We start from the raw sequence: 10,499 nt of genomic DNA, 5'->3' as shown, positions 1-10,499 counted from the left end.
AATGGGAGGGGTTTTCTTTGTTAAGTAATGCCCTTTTATAATCAACTGCTGTACACCTGTTTAATGAATATTTAGACTCACCTGTAGTTGAATTCTTGTTAATTAGGATTTTATTGTCTAAAACTTAGCTTTGCGTCTAAGACTTTCATTGAGGTGTATTCATTTTTGCAATATGGTCTTGAATGAATTTGTTAGGAAAAATATTTTCTTGAATATTACTGAATAAGTTTAAACTAGGTGGAAACTGAACCCACATCAGAGGGAAGCAACTCTGCCCATGGTATCGCAGGACACTAGCACATCGAGGGGAGGGGATATATGAGCCGTGGCATATAGTGTGACCCCTCTCGGAAGCCACGTAGGCCGTGAACCTCCAGCTCTACGGATGGGGGTCAAACAGAACCCGATTCCCCGCTCCAGGCAGCGGAGCAGGTCTACAGGGATCCCCAATGTCGGCAGGATCCCATTATCCCCAGGATGGAGACAGATGCTGTAAGGTGCTTTTTATGGTGGTATTTATTCACCACTGAGTTTTTTTTTGCTAAATAAACAAAAAAACACAAACTTTTGAAAAAAAAACCACGCATTTTTCTTTGTTTCTGTTATAAAATGTTTTAAATAAATAACCTTTTTTCACAAATTCAGGTCAAAATGTATTCTGCTACATTTCTTTAGTGAAAATAACCCAAATTATTGTATATTATTAGTCTGTAGGAAAGTTATAGAGTCCACAAACCATGGTATATACAGTGGGGATCGAAAGTTTGGGCACCCCAGCTAAATATTTGTATTAATGTGCATAAAGAAGCCAAGGAAAGATGGAAAAATCTCCAAAAGGCATCAAATTACAGATTAGACATTCTTATAATATGTCAACAAAAGTTAGATTTTATTTCCATCATTTACACTTTCAAAATAACAGAAAACAAAAAAATGGCATCTGCAAAAGTTTGGGCACCCTGCAGAGTTAATATCTTGTACTGCCCCCTTTGGCAAGTATCACAGCTTGTAAACGCTTTTTGTAGCTGAAAGGAATTGACTGTCGTTCCTCTCGAGCCACTGACCCCCGTCAGTCCCTGGCCTTGATCAGTGTCTGTCCTCAGGCCCGGAGCCCCCTCTGAGACACAGGAAATGCACACAGACACAAGGTGGTATCTCAGAAGGAACTGAATTTATTCTTCCGTGTTTAAACTTATATATGAAACTTAAAACAATGCATGGAAATAGAAGAACCAATCAATTGTCAGATATGCATAAACCAATCAGAATATTACATACGTCAGTCATGCCCAATCATTTGGCATTTATGTAAATTATTATTAAGTGCGTCAAACATGAAATTTTGCTCAGTATAGAAAGTAGACAATTTCCCTATTTAACATTGGCTATAATTATTAATAATCTTGCAACAGGATATATCCAACCGCAGACTTTCAGTCTTGTGCTAGCTAAAAGAAAAAGGGAAGTTACACCTGAAGGGAAAAGAGGAACCTTAGGCTCTTATCGAAAGTAAAAAACAGTCTTAAAACACAAATTCATCTTTAAGTACTGACTAAGTTTTAAAATGGATACTTATCTTAAAATGGCAGAGCTTAGGCTAAGAGACAAAATGGCGGTATGGTAATGCTGAGACCTTTTTTACAGGTTGGTACCTGGGGCCCTTAGTAGGTCCTTTATCAAGATACTGATTCCACATGGTTCTAGTAATGGTGGCGTCAATAAGTTTCTGCATTAAACCTCGGATGCAGGGGATACAATAGCAACCACACAGAGTTAATACTGCAGCAGCCATTACTATGGAAATCAGCATAGTTTTCATCAGGGTTCCCCATTTACCAAACCAATTTTCAAATAAACCAGCTAGTGGATTTTCTACTCCTGAGTTTTCAGCCAATTCTTCAGACAACATTTGGAGGCCTTGAAGGGCTCTAGTAATGCTTCCATCAGGAGCGGTGTTATTGGGGATAAAAGTACAGCAGTAGGAACCAAACATTTTACATACCCCTCCTTTCTCAGCTAATAACATATCAAGAGCAATGCGGTTTTGCCAAGCAGTAAGGGATGTTGCATCAAGTTGGGCAGAGACCCCCTTTAGAGCATCTCTAGTATAGTTAACAAACCTTTGTTGATTATAATAAATGTAAATAATCCAATCCACATTTTTGTTAGGCTGTACCCATATAGCAATAGAGGCAAACCCTGCAGCAATCTGGTCCTGAGCTTTAAATTCATCAGGGACTCCTCTTGGTACACCTATAGCATCTATGTAAACTCTATTGTCAAAGGAACCACTGGGTGCATTTCTTTTATACCTTCTAGATCTGGATTTTTCCAAGATGGGCAAGCTTCTTATCCCATCTTCTACTTTGATCATAAAGAAAGGCATGAGAAGATGGGTCAGAGCGCAGCTTCCCTTCCATCTGCTGGGGAGTCTGGCTCTGAGTCTCATATCTCCACACAGCCACCACACATCTGACAGTTGCTGCCGGTGGTCCTGAAACCATTCCTTCCGGTAGCCTTCTGCGGAGGTGCGGTTGGTCTTAATACAGTAATTAGGTGGAAATGTACCTAAATCTTTACCCTTAGCATCATCATGTTCAAAGCAGGTGAAATTTCCTGGTACCGGTTTAGAGGCCAAAGGTAAATTTCGTAATCCGGTAACAGGGAACTTCTTAACAAAATCAGAACATTCCTTCTCAGTGATGTTATCTTTATACATTCTAATTAGGCAGGACATATTAGTTTCTTCTTCTAACAAAGGAACTGTGGCAAGTAGGGGGCGGGGATTGGCACATGAAACACAGTCTCCCTGTCCCTTGCTCTTAGTGGTCCATCTCACCCATTCAATCCATTCATTTTTGTCAGAGTAACCAGTTTCAATGCTTAATCTGTCTTCTGATTGCATCACTACTCCTGTCACCTCATTATCCAGTCGATCCCTAACTTTGGGGAATGAATTGTCTATGGTATTGACATGGACTCTTGGGGAGGGTTTTACCTGTAATATGAGGTTGGCCCAGGGGTCTGTTCCTGACACAGTTATTCCCAACCTATATTCCCCACTATCTCTGACCTGTGGGTTCCTTATTGTGAAAATGATATTCCCTTGGCCTTTTGCTATAGAGATTCTTTGATAGGTGCCTATGTCCTCTAGGGGAATTCTAGCTGATTGGGTCTCCCATTTATGAGGGTCTGTTGTCCACCATATATTCTCCCAGTAACCACAGGGCTTATTCCTCCCACACATGTACACATTATAAGGTCCAATATCATAAGTAACTTTAGTCGGGTCAAACACCTGGTTTTTAGTCAGAGTAAACACTATGGTCTGATTTACATCCTCAGTAGTCAAGACTGGTGTTTCCTGTAACCCCCATCCCTTATCTTGTATTGACATTCTTCTCATCCTTCTCTTAGTGCGGGTTAGACCTCGTTTCTTTCTGACACTAGAATGTTGTGTACTATGGTTTTGTGTGTGCACTGGTTCTGCATTATCTGGGTCATTAGCTTGGATGGGGGTATTACATATACTCTTAATCACTCCATAATCATCTGGGTGATAAATACAGTTAGTTATTGTCCATACTGGGAGGAACACAGTCAGGGTTGCTAGTATGAGGAAGCAAAATGTCTGCCCAGAGTTCTGTGAGAGCATCAGAAAGGTCATCTTCTTCAAAGACTTTTACACCGGCTTCACTTCCTTTTTCTTCTTCTCTATCTGTGTCTTTGTCTTGCTTCTTAGGGGCTTGGTTCACCCTTTTTACACGACTGGCATGGATCCAGGCCTTGGAATCCTCAGTCAGGACAGCGGTCCTGGTGACAGCGATCACAGAAGTAGGGGGCCCAAAGGGATACTCTTGCTTCCGATTCCTATGGAGGGCTTGTATCACCACACGGTCCCCGACTTGGAAAGAGTGAGTTGGTTCCTGTGAAGAAAGAGGAAAGGTGCGAGCAACATTTCTTTCAACCTTGTCCAAAGTTTCAATACGTTTTCTCACATATTCCTCCTGAATCAATTCCAAATCCCCTCTTTCTACCATGAGTGGCTGTCTGGCCCAGGGAGTGGGACATTCCTGACATACCTTGGCCACAAATGCTGGACCGTTGTCAGAATTAATCTGGAGTGGACATCCCCACCTGGGAATAATTTCCCGTGTGAGGATCCTCACTACAGTTTGGGCATCTTCTTTTGTGGTTACAAAGTTTTCTACCCAGCGGCTAAACATGTCCACAATTACCAAAAGATATTCTTGTCTTTTTCCTACCTTTGGCATGTGTGTAAAGTCTACTTGTAGGTGGGTAAAAGGTGTTGATGGGTATGTCAGGTGTTCATGTCTTGCCTTGTGACTTGTGAGGATTGTTTGGGTTATTCCTTATGCATGTAATGCATCTAGACACATAAGATTTTACCAAAGAGGGAAGGCCAGGAATGAAAAAATCATTATCCAGCAGTTCACATGTAACCTGCCATCCCCTGTGACCTACTCCATGATACTGTGAGATGAACAGAGGTGCACTAGCCTTTGGAATGCATGGTCTCCCCTCTGTGACACAAAGTCCAGTTTATGGATCTTTGGTCACACCAGCTGCATTCCACTGCTTAATATCTTCTGAGGTAGCATATGTCTGTAAATCCTGCAATGTTTGATCCAACAGTGGCATTTCAGGGGTGAGCATTGGCATCTGGATCATGGCAGGCTGGGTAAGGGCCGCCTCTTTTGCTACTTTGTCAGCTAGAGCATTTCCCTTTGCAATATCAGTTTGTTCATTTGTGTGTGCCCTACAGTGTAGGATAGCAAGGGATCTTGGCAGTTGTATGGCTTTGAGTAAAGCCTTCACCAGAGATGAATGTGAGATGGATTTTCCTCTCTTTTCCCAAATTATTCCAAAATCGTGGCACACGCCAAACGCATATCTGGAATCTGTGTAAATATTTACATCCTGTCCCTCAAAAAGCTGACATGCTCTTGTAAGGGCTATCAGCTCAGCGGCCTGAGCTGACTGGTATGGGATGGGTTTTGCTTCAAGTACTTTATCTGGCAACTGCACCACCGCATATCCTGCATGGTAAACAGTATCAGTGGGTCTCGAGCAAGAGCCATCTACAAAAACATTCTGTGCCTCTGGAAGAGCCACAGAAGACATATCCTGTCTTGGGGAGGTGTCCTGATGAATCAATTCCAGGCAATCATGCTGTGGAACAACTTCATCCTGCTCTCCCTTTAAGCCTAATAAGGCATTCAAAATTGGAGCTGGACCTGAAGTGGGAGAGGTATATTTTATTCTCAACTTAGGGTTTGACAACAGTATAACCTCATATCCACTAAGTCTCTGGGCTGACATGTGTTGGGTATGTATATTCTTGAGTAGAATAGACACATTGTGGGTGGTATGTAAGGTGGTCTCATGTCCCAGAGTGAGTGACGTAGCCATTTGGACCACCATAGCGCATGATGCTAGTGCTCTGAGACACGCAGGCATGCCTTGGACCTGTACTGGAACCATTTTTGAGAAAAAAGCAACAGGGCGGAGTTTTCCTCCATGCTCCTGGGCCAGGATCCCTGCCATAGTTTTACAATTTTCCCTAGCATACAGATGAAACATTTGATCATATGCGGGCAGACCAAGACCAGGGGCTATTACCATAGCATTTTTCAGATACACAAAAGCATTGCACATATCATCTGACCATTTCACAAGATCTGACATTTCTGAACCTGTGGCTTGTCTCAAAATGTTGTCATAGTAGGAACAGTCAGGTATCCATTGGCGGCAGTAACCAATCATACCAAGAAAGGTGAGCATGTCTTTCTTGGTCAATGGGCGGGGCAGACCCATAAGAGCCGCAGCTCTTTTGTGGCTGACTTTCCTTTCACCTTTTGTGAGAACAAAACCAAGGTATTCAACAGTTTTCTGACACCATTGTAGCTTTTTCTTAGACACTTTATGACCACATTCATATAACCAGTTCATGAGATCTACACTATCCCCCTGGCTGGCTGCCCGATTAACACTACAGAGAAGCAAATCACCTGCGTATTGAACCAAAACTGAACCATGGCGAGGAGTCCATGGCTTTAAGGTAGCCTGGAGGACGACAGAGTAGACCACAGGCAAATCTACATACCCTTGCGGTAACTTACACCAAGCAAGGGTCTTTCTCCTGTAATTAAACGCAAAAATTGGGCGTGTCTCCTTGGCAACAGGGATTGAAAAAAATGCATTTGTCAGATCAATCACTGTGAAAAACTCAGCATCAGCTGGGATGGAGGAAATGAGTGTTGGTACATCAGGCACTATTGGGGCAATGGGAATCACAAGATCATTAATGGCCCTCAGGTCCTGCACAAATCTGTAAGAGCCGTCCGGCTTCTTAACTGGATTTATTGGGCTGTTGTATGGTGAAATCACCTCTTCAAGAACTCCTTCCTTGAGAAAGTGTTCCACCATGGGCGTTATTCCTTCCTCCTTTTCTTTTGACAAAGGGTATTGTTTGTGAAACACAGGTTGAGCCCATGGTTTCAGTGTGGCCTTATATGGAGTGCAGGAAATGGATCCCACATCCAAGGCACTTTTTGCCCAAACTTTGTCATTAATTATTCCAGCAGGAAATGAGGGGTCTTCTTTAGTAATCATTGTCATGGCAGGGATGATTGGCATTTTGGCAGAGTGAGCCACAATACCACCTCTCTTTGTGGATTTCAAGTTGATGTTCAACTCTCCCAGGAGGTCTCTCCCTAACAAATTAACTGTACAATTGGGTATGATTCTGAATGAGTGATCTAGCAGAGTGATTCCCTGTATGGGGTCAAAAATTGGAAGAGGTGGTGTTTTATAAGTCTTGGTCAGTATCCCATTTATTCCCATGGAAGGTTCAGCATTCATTACCTCTCCCTTATAATAATCCTCACTCAGACTCGAACGAGTGGCCCCGGAGTCCAACAAAAATGGGATTAATTTGCCCTGTATATGTAAGGATACAAGGGGTTGTTCCTTATAAGAATGAGAGGCAAGCGGGAATGCTGGGATACCACCTTCTGGGCACCTTCATTTATTTTGTGATTGTGTCTGCCAAGAGATAGGAAACCTCACATTCTGCTGTGGGAGGTCCCTTTGTGGTTGGCCTGGGGAGGGGCTATGCTGGGCGTGGTCCTGAGTTTCATATGGACATTGATTTCTCCAATGATCCTCAGCCCCACAGTTGAAACAACCCGTGTCCCGTCCCCTATTATTCCTCCCTCTTCCCCTAAACCGGCCTCTGCCTCGGTTATTGAAACCCCCCCTTCTCTTGTACGGCGGGTTTGTGTGGGGAAAAGGATCTTCCTGAAAATGAGTGGCCACCGCCTTGGGTATCTCTAGACATCCGGCAGCATCTTTCTCAGTCAATTTTAATTGAAATTGTTCTCTGGTACAAGTGGGCCATTCAGAAATCATCTGTTTTACAGTTAACATGACACTGGGTTTTAGATTGGACAGGAAAGTCTGAATCAGTAGACTATGCATGGTGTCTTGCAATGTCAATCCTGCCTCTTGTGTCCATGTCTCATTAAATCTTTTCCAAAAATCTAACACAGTTTCTCCTGACTTTTGCTTGCAGGCTACTGCGGTAGGGAGGGAGGATCTAGATTGGAAAGCTCATTCCATTTCTTCTGAGACCTCTCTCCACATATTGTCCCTATCATCTTCTGTGTTTAATTTATAATTTGTGGCAGTAATGTTGCCTGCTTCTAAGATGGATATGGTCCCAACATTACCCCAATTCCAAGGGGATGTTTGTCCCAATATTCCATCGAGGATAAGGCGCATATCCTCTTGTGTGTAATTTCTACCTTTACATGCTTTCTTCAAATAGCTCACAGTAGCCGTTGAAGAAACAGTGGGTCTTGGACAATGTTTGACAATCCTATTTATGTCTTCTATCTCAATGGATCTTTAATAGATTGTCTCCTATTGTCATGAAGGGCATCTGTTGTGTATTGGAATCAATACCATATTGGGTATTATGGCGTGTGTGTGATGGACTTAGCATGTCCACTATACCTAGACTATTAGCTGCTCTGAACAGCAGAGAGCCTGAACTAGCGGAATCATCAACAAGTGAGTCATCTGCTTCAGTAGTTGAAGAAACAGCTATTCCCCCTGTCACTCCCTGTGTGGTAGGAATTTGAACCACACCCTGGGAGTGCGCGGGAGTTTGAACTGTACTAGGCTGTGTGGTACAAATGTAAACAGCACTAGGTATTTGAGGGGTCTGTGGAAGTGTTGGTGCTGGAGGTGCAGTGGGGTGCTGGACTGCATAATGTCTGGCTAAAAAATCAATATCTTCTTAGAGATGGATAAAGTTTTGTGGGCTGTGGGACAGGTGGGACATATGGGGGAGGGAATGGCATGAGAGGGTGTGTGGGTCTGTCTATTTCTGACTCTAATGCATGTCTTTTAGTGGCATCTACATTTCTAGCTTTGGCTTTATTTTGTTTCCCAGTTTGTCTATGAAACCAGAGAGGGGCAAATTCTAACCAATTTTGTCCTCCTCTGGCCATATATTTCTGATCCCACGCAGGATCTCCCTCATACCATGGAAAAGCCTGTTTATCCCCCAGACAGAGACCCCTAATCATATCCATATGAAAAGTATCATTACTCCCATCACGGGGAAACGGGTCAACACTTCCCATGAATTCACTCCAGTCTGCTAATTTATCCACCCAGGGGTTAACTAGATAGTAATCTGTCCCACAGATACGGGCTACATAATCTTTACATATCTCACCAACATTTGGGGGGGGGAGTTTATCCTTACTTCGACCACTTCCCATTTTTTACACTTACAAAGGTCTGTGTTACAAATCTGTCCTATAGGCTGTCCCAAAAGACAGGGGTCAACTTCCAAATGACAATTTACTTTATAAAAATGTCTGGACTTAAGATATTGATTGGGTCTTTCTCTAGTGGTTGACCAAAAGTGGAGATTATAACCTGGATATACAATACTTCTAATAATATCCTGACTCTGACTACCTCCCACTTTTTCTAACAATAAGCCTACAACACAATTTGAACAAGACATTTACATAGGCACCCAACTCAGTGTTGCCACGCAATCACCCCATCCAGATCATCAACCAATAAGGTTTAGCTGAAGGGGTGGGGCATGTCACACTGAAATTGACAATACCTTCAGTAACCGCTGGTCCATACACTTACCACCTGGACACTTGTGTCACACAAACAAATTATCTTATACTTCTATGCGATAGGAAGAAAAGCAAAGAGTTGCAGGACAGAACTGATCAACCCCGGACTTTTTCTGGTTTCTTCTCAAAGAAACTCTTTTCAGTCCCTTCTCTTAAGAGACTTGCAGTTCCCAAAACTGCTCCGGTCTTTCCAGAGTGCTTCCCACAGCACTCTGCGCCTGGCCACTGGCGTCTTATGACGTGAGGTCCAGTGCTACAATAGGGCATGAAATTTTTATCAGAGCCTTAACGGCAAGAGACTTATTTGGCAGAATGACAAAAAATCTTACTTACCGAAGGGTGATTATCTCATCCCGGACACGAGCCCCCAATTGAAAGGAATTGACTGTCGTTCCTCTCGAGCCACTGACCCCCGTCAGTCCCTGGCCTTGATCAGTGTCTGTCCTCAGGCCTGGAGCCCCCTCTGAGACACAGGAAATGCACACAGACACAAGGTGGTATCTCAGAAGGAACTGAATTTATTCTTCCGTGTTTAAACTTATATATGAAACTTAAAACAATGCATGGAAATAGAAGAACCAATCAATTGTCAGATATGCATAAACCAATCAGAATATTACATACGTCAGTCATGCCCAATCATTTGGCATTTATGTAAATTATTATTAAGTGCGTCAAACATGACCTTTTGTTCAGTATAGAAAGTAGACAATTTCCCTATTTAACATTGGCTATAATTATTAATAATCTTGCAACAGGATATATCCAACCGCAGACTTTCAGTCTTGTGCTAGCTAAAAGAAAAAGGGAAGTTATACCTGAAGGGAAAAGAGGAACCTTAGGCTCTTATCGAAAGTAAAAAACAGTCTTAAAACACAAATTCATCTTTAAGTACTAAGTTTTAAAATGGATACTTATCTTAAAATGGCAGAGCTTAGGCTAAGAGACAAAATGGCGGTATGGTAATGCTGAAAGGCTGATTCCTTCAGTAGCCAGCCAAGAGTCTTTCAATTCTTGTTTGAGGTATCTTTGCCCATTCTTCCTTACAAAAGTCTTCCAGTTCTTTGAGATTTCTGGGCTGTCTGTCACGCACTGCTCTTTTAAGGTCTATCCATAGATTTTCAATTATGTTGAGGTCAGGAGATTGTGAAGGCCATGGCAAAACCTTCCGTTTACGCCTCTTGATGTAATCCCCCATGGATTTTGAGGTGTGTTTAGGATCATTATCCATTTGTAGAAGCCATCCTCTCTTTAACTTCAGCTTTTTCACAGATGGCATCAAGTTACCATCCAAAATTTGCTGAA

Source organism: Staurois parvus, unplaced genomic scaffold, assembly GCF_062004578.1.
Source record: "Staurois parvus isolate SC_StPar_1 unplaced genomic scaffold, SC_StPar_1.0 ptg000018l, whole genome shotgun sequence".
Taxonomy (NCBI): domain Eukaryota; kingdom Metazoa; phylum Chordata; class Amphibia; order Anura; family Ranidae; genus Staurois; species Staurois parvus.
The sequence above is the reverse complement of the archived record's forward strand: the minus strand, read 5'-3'. Positions refer to the sequence as shown.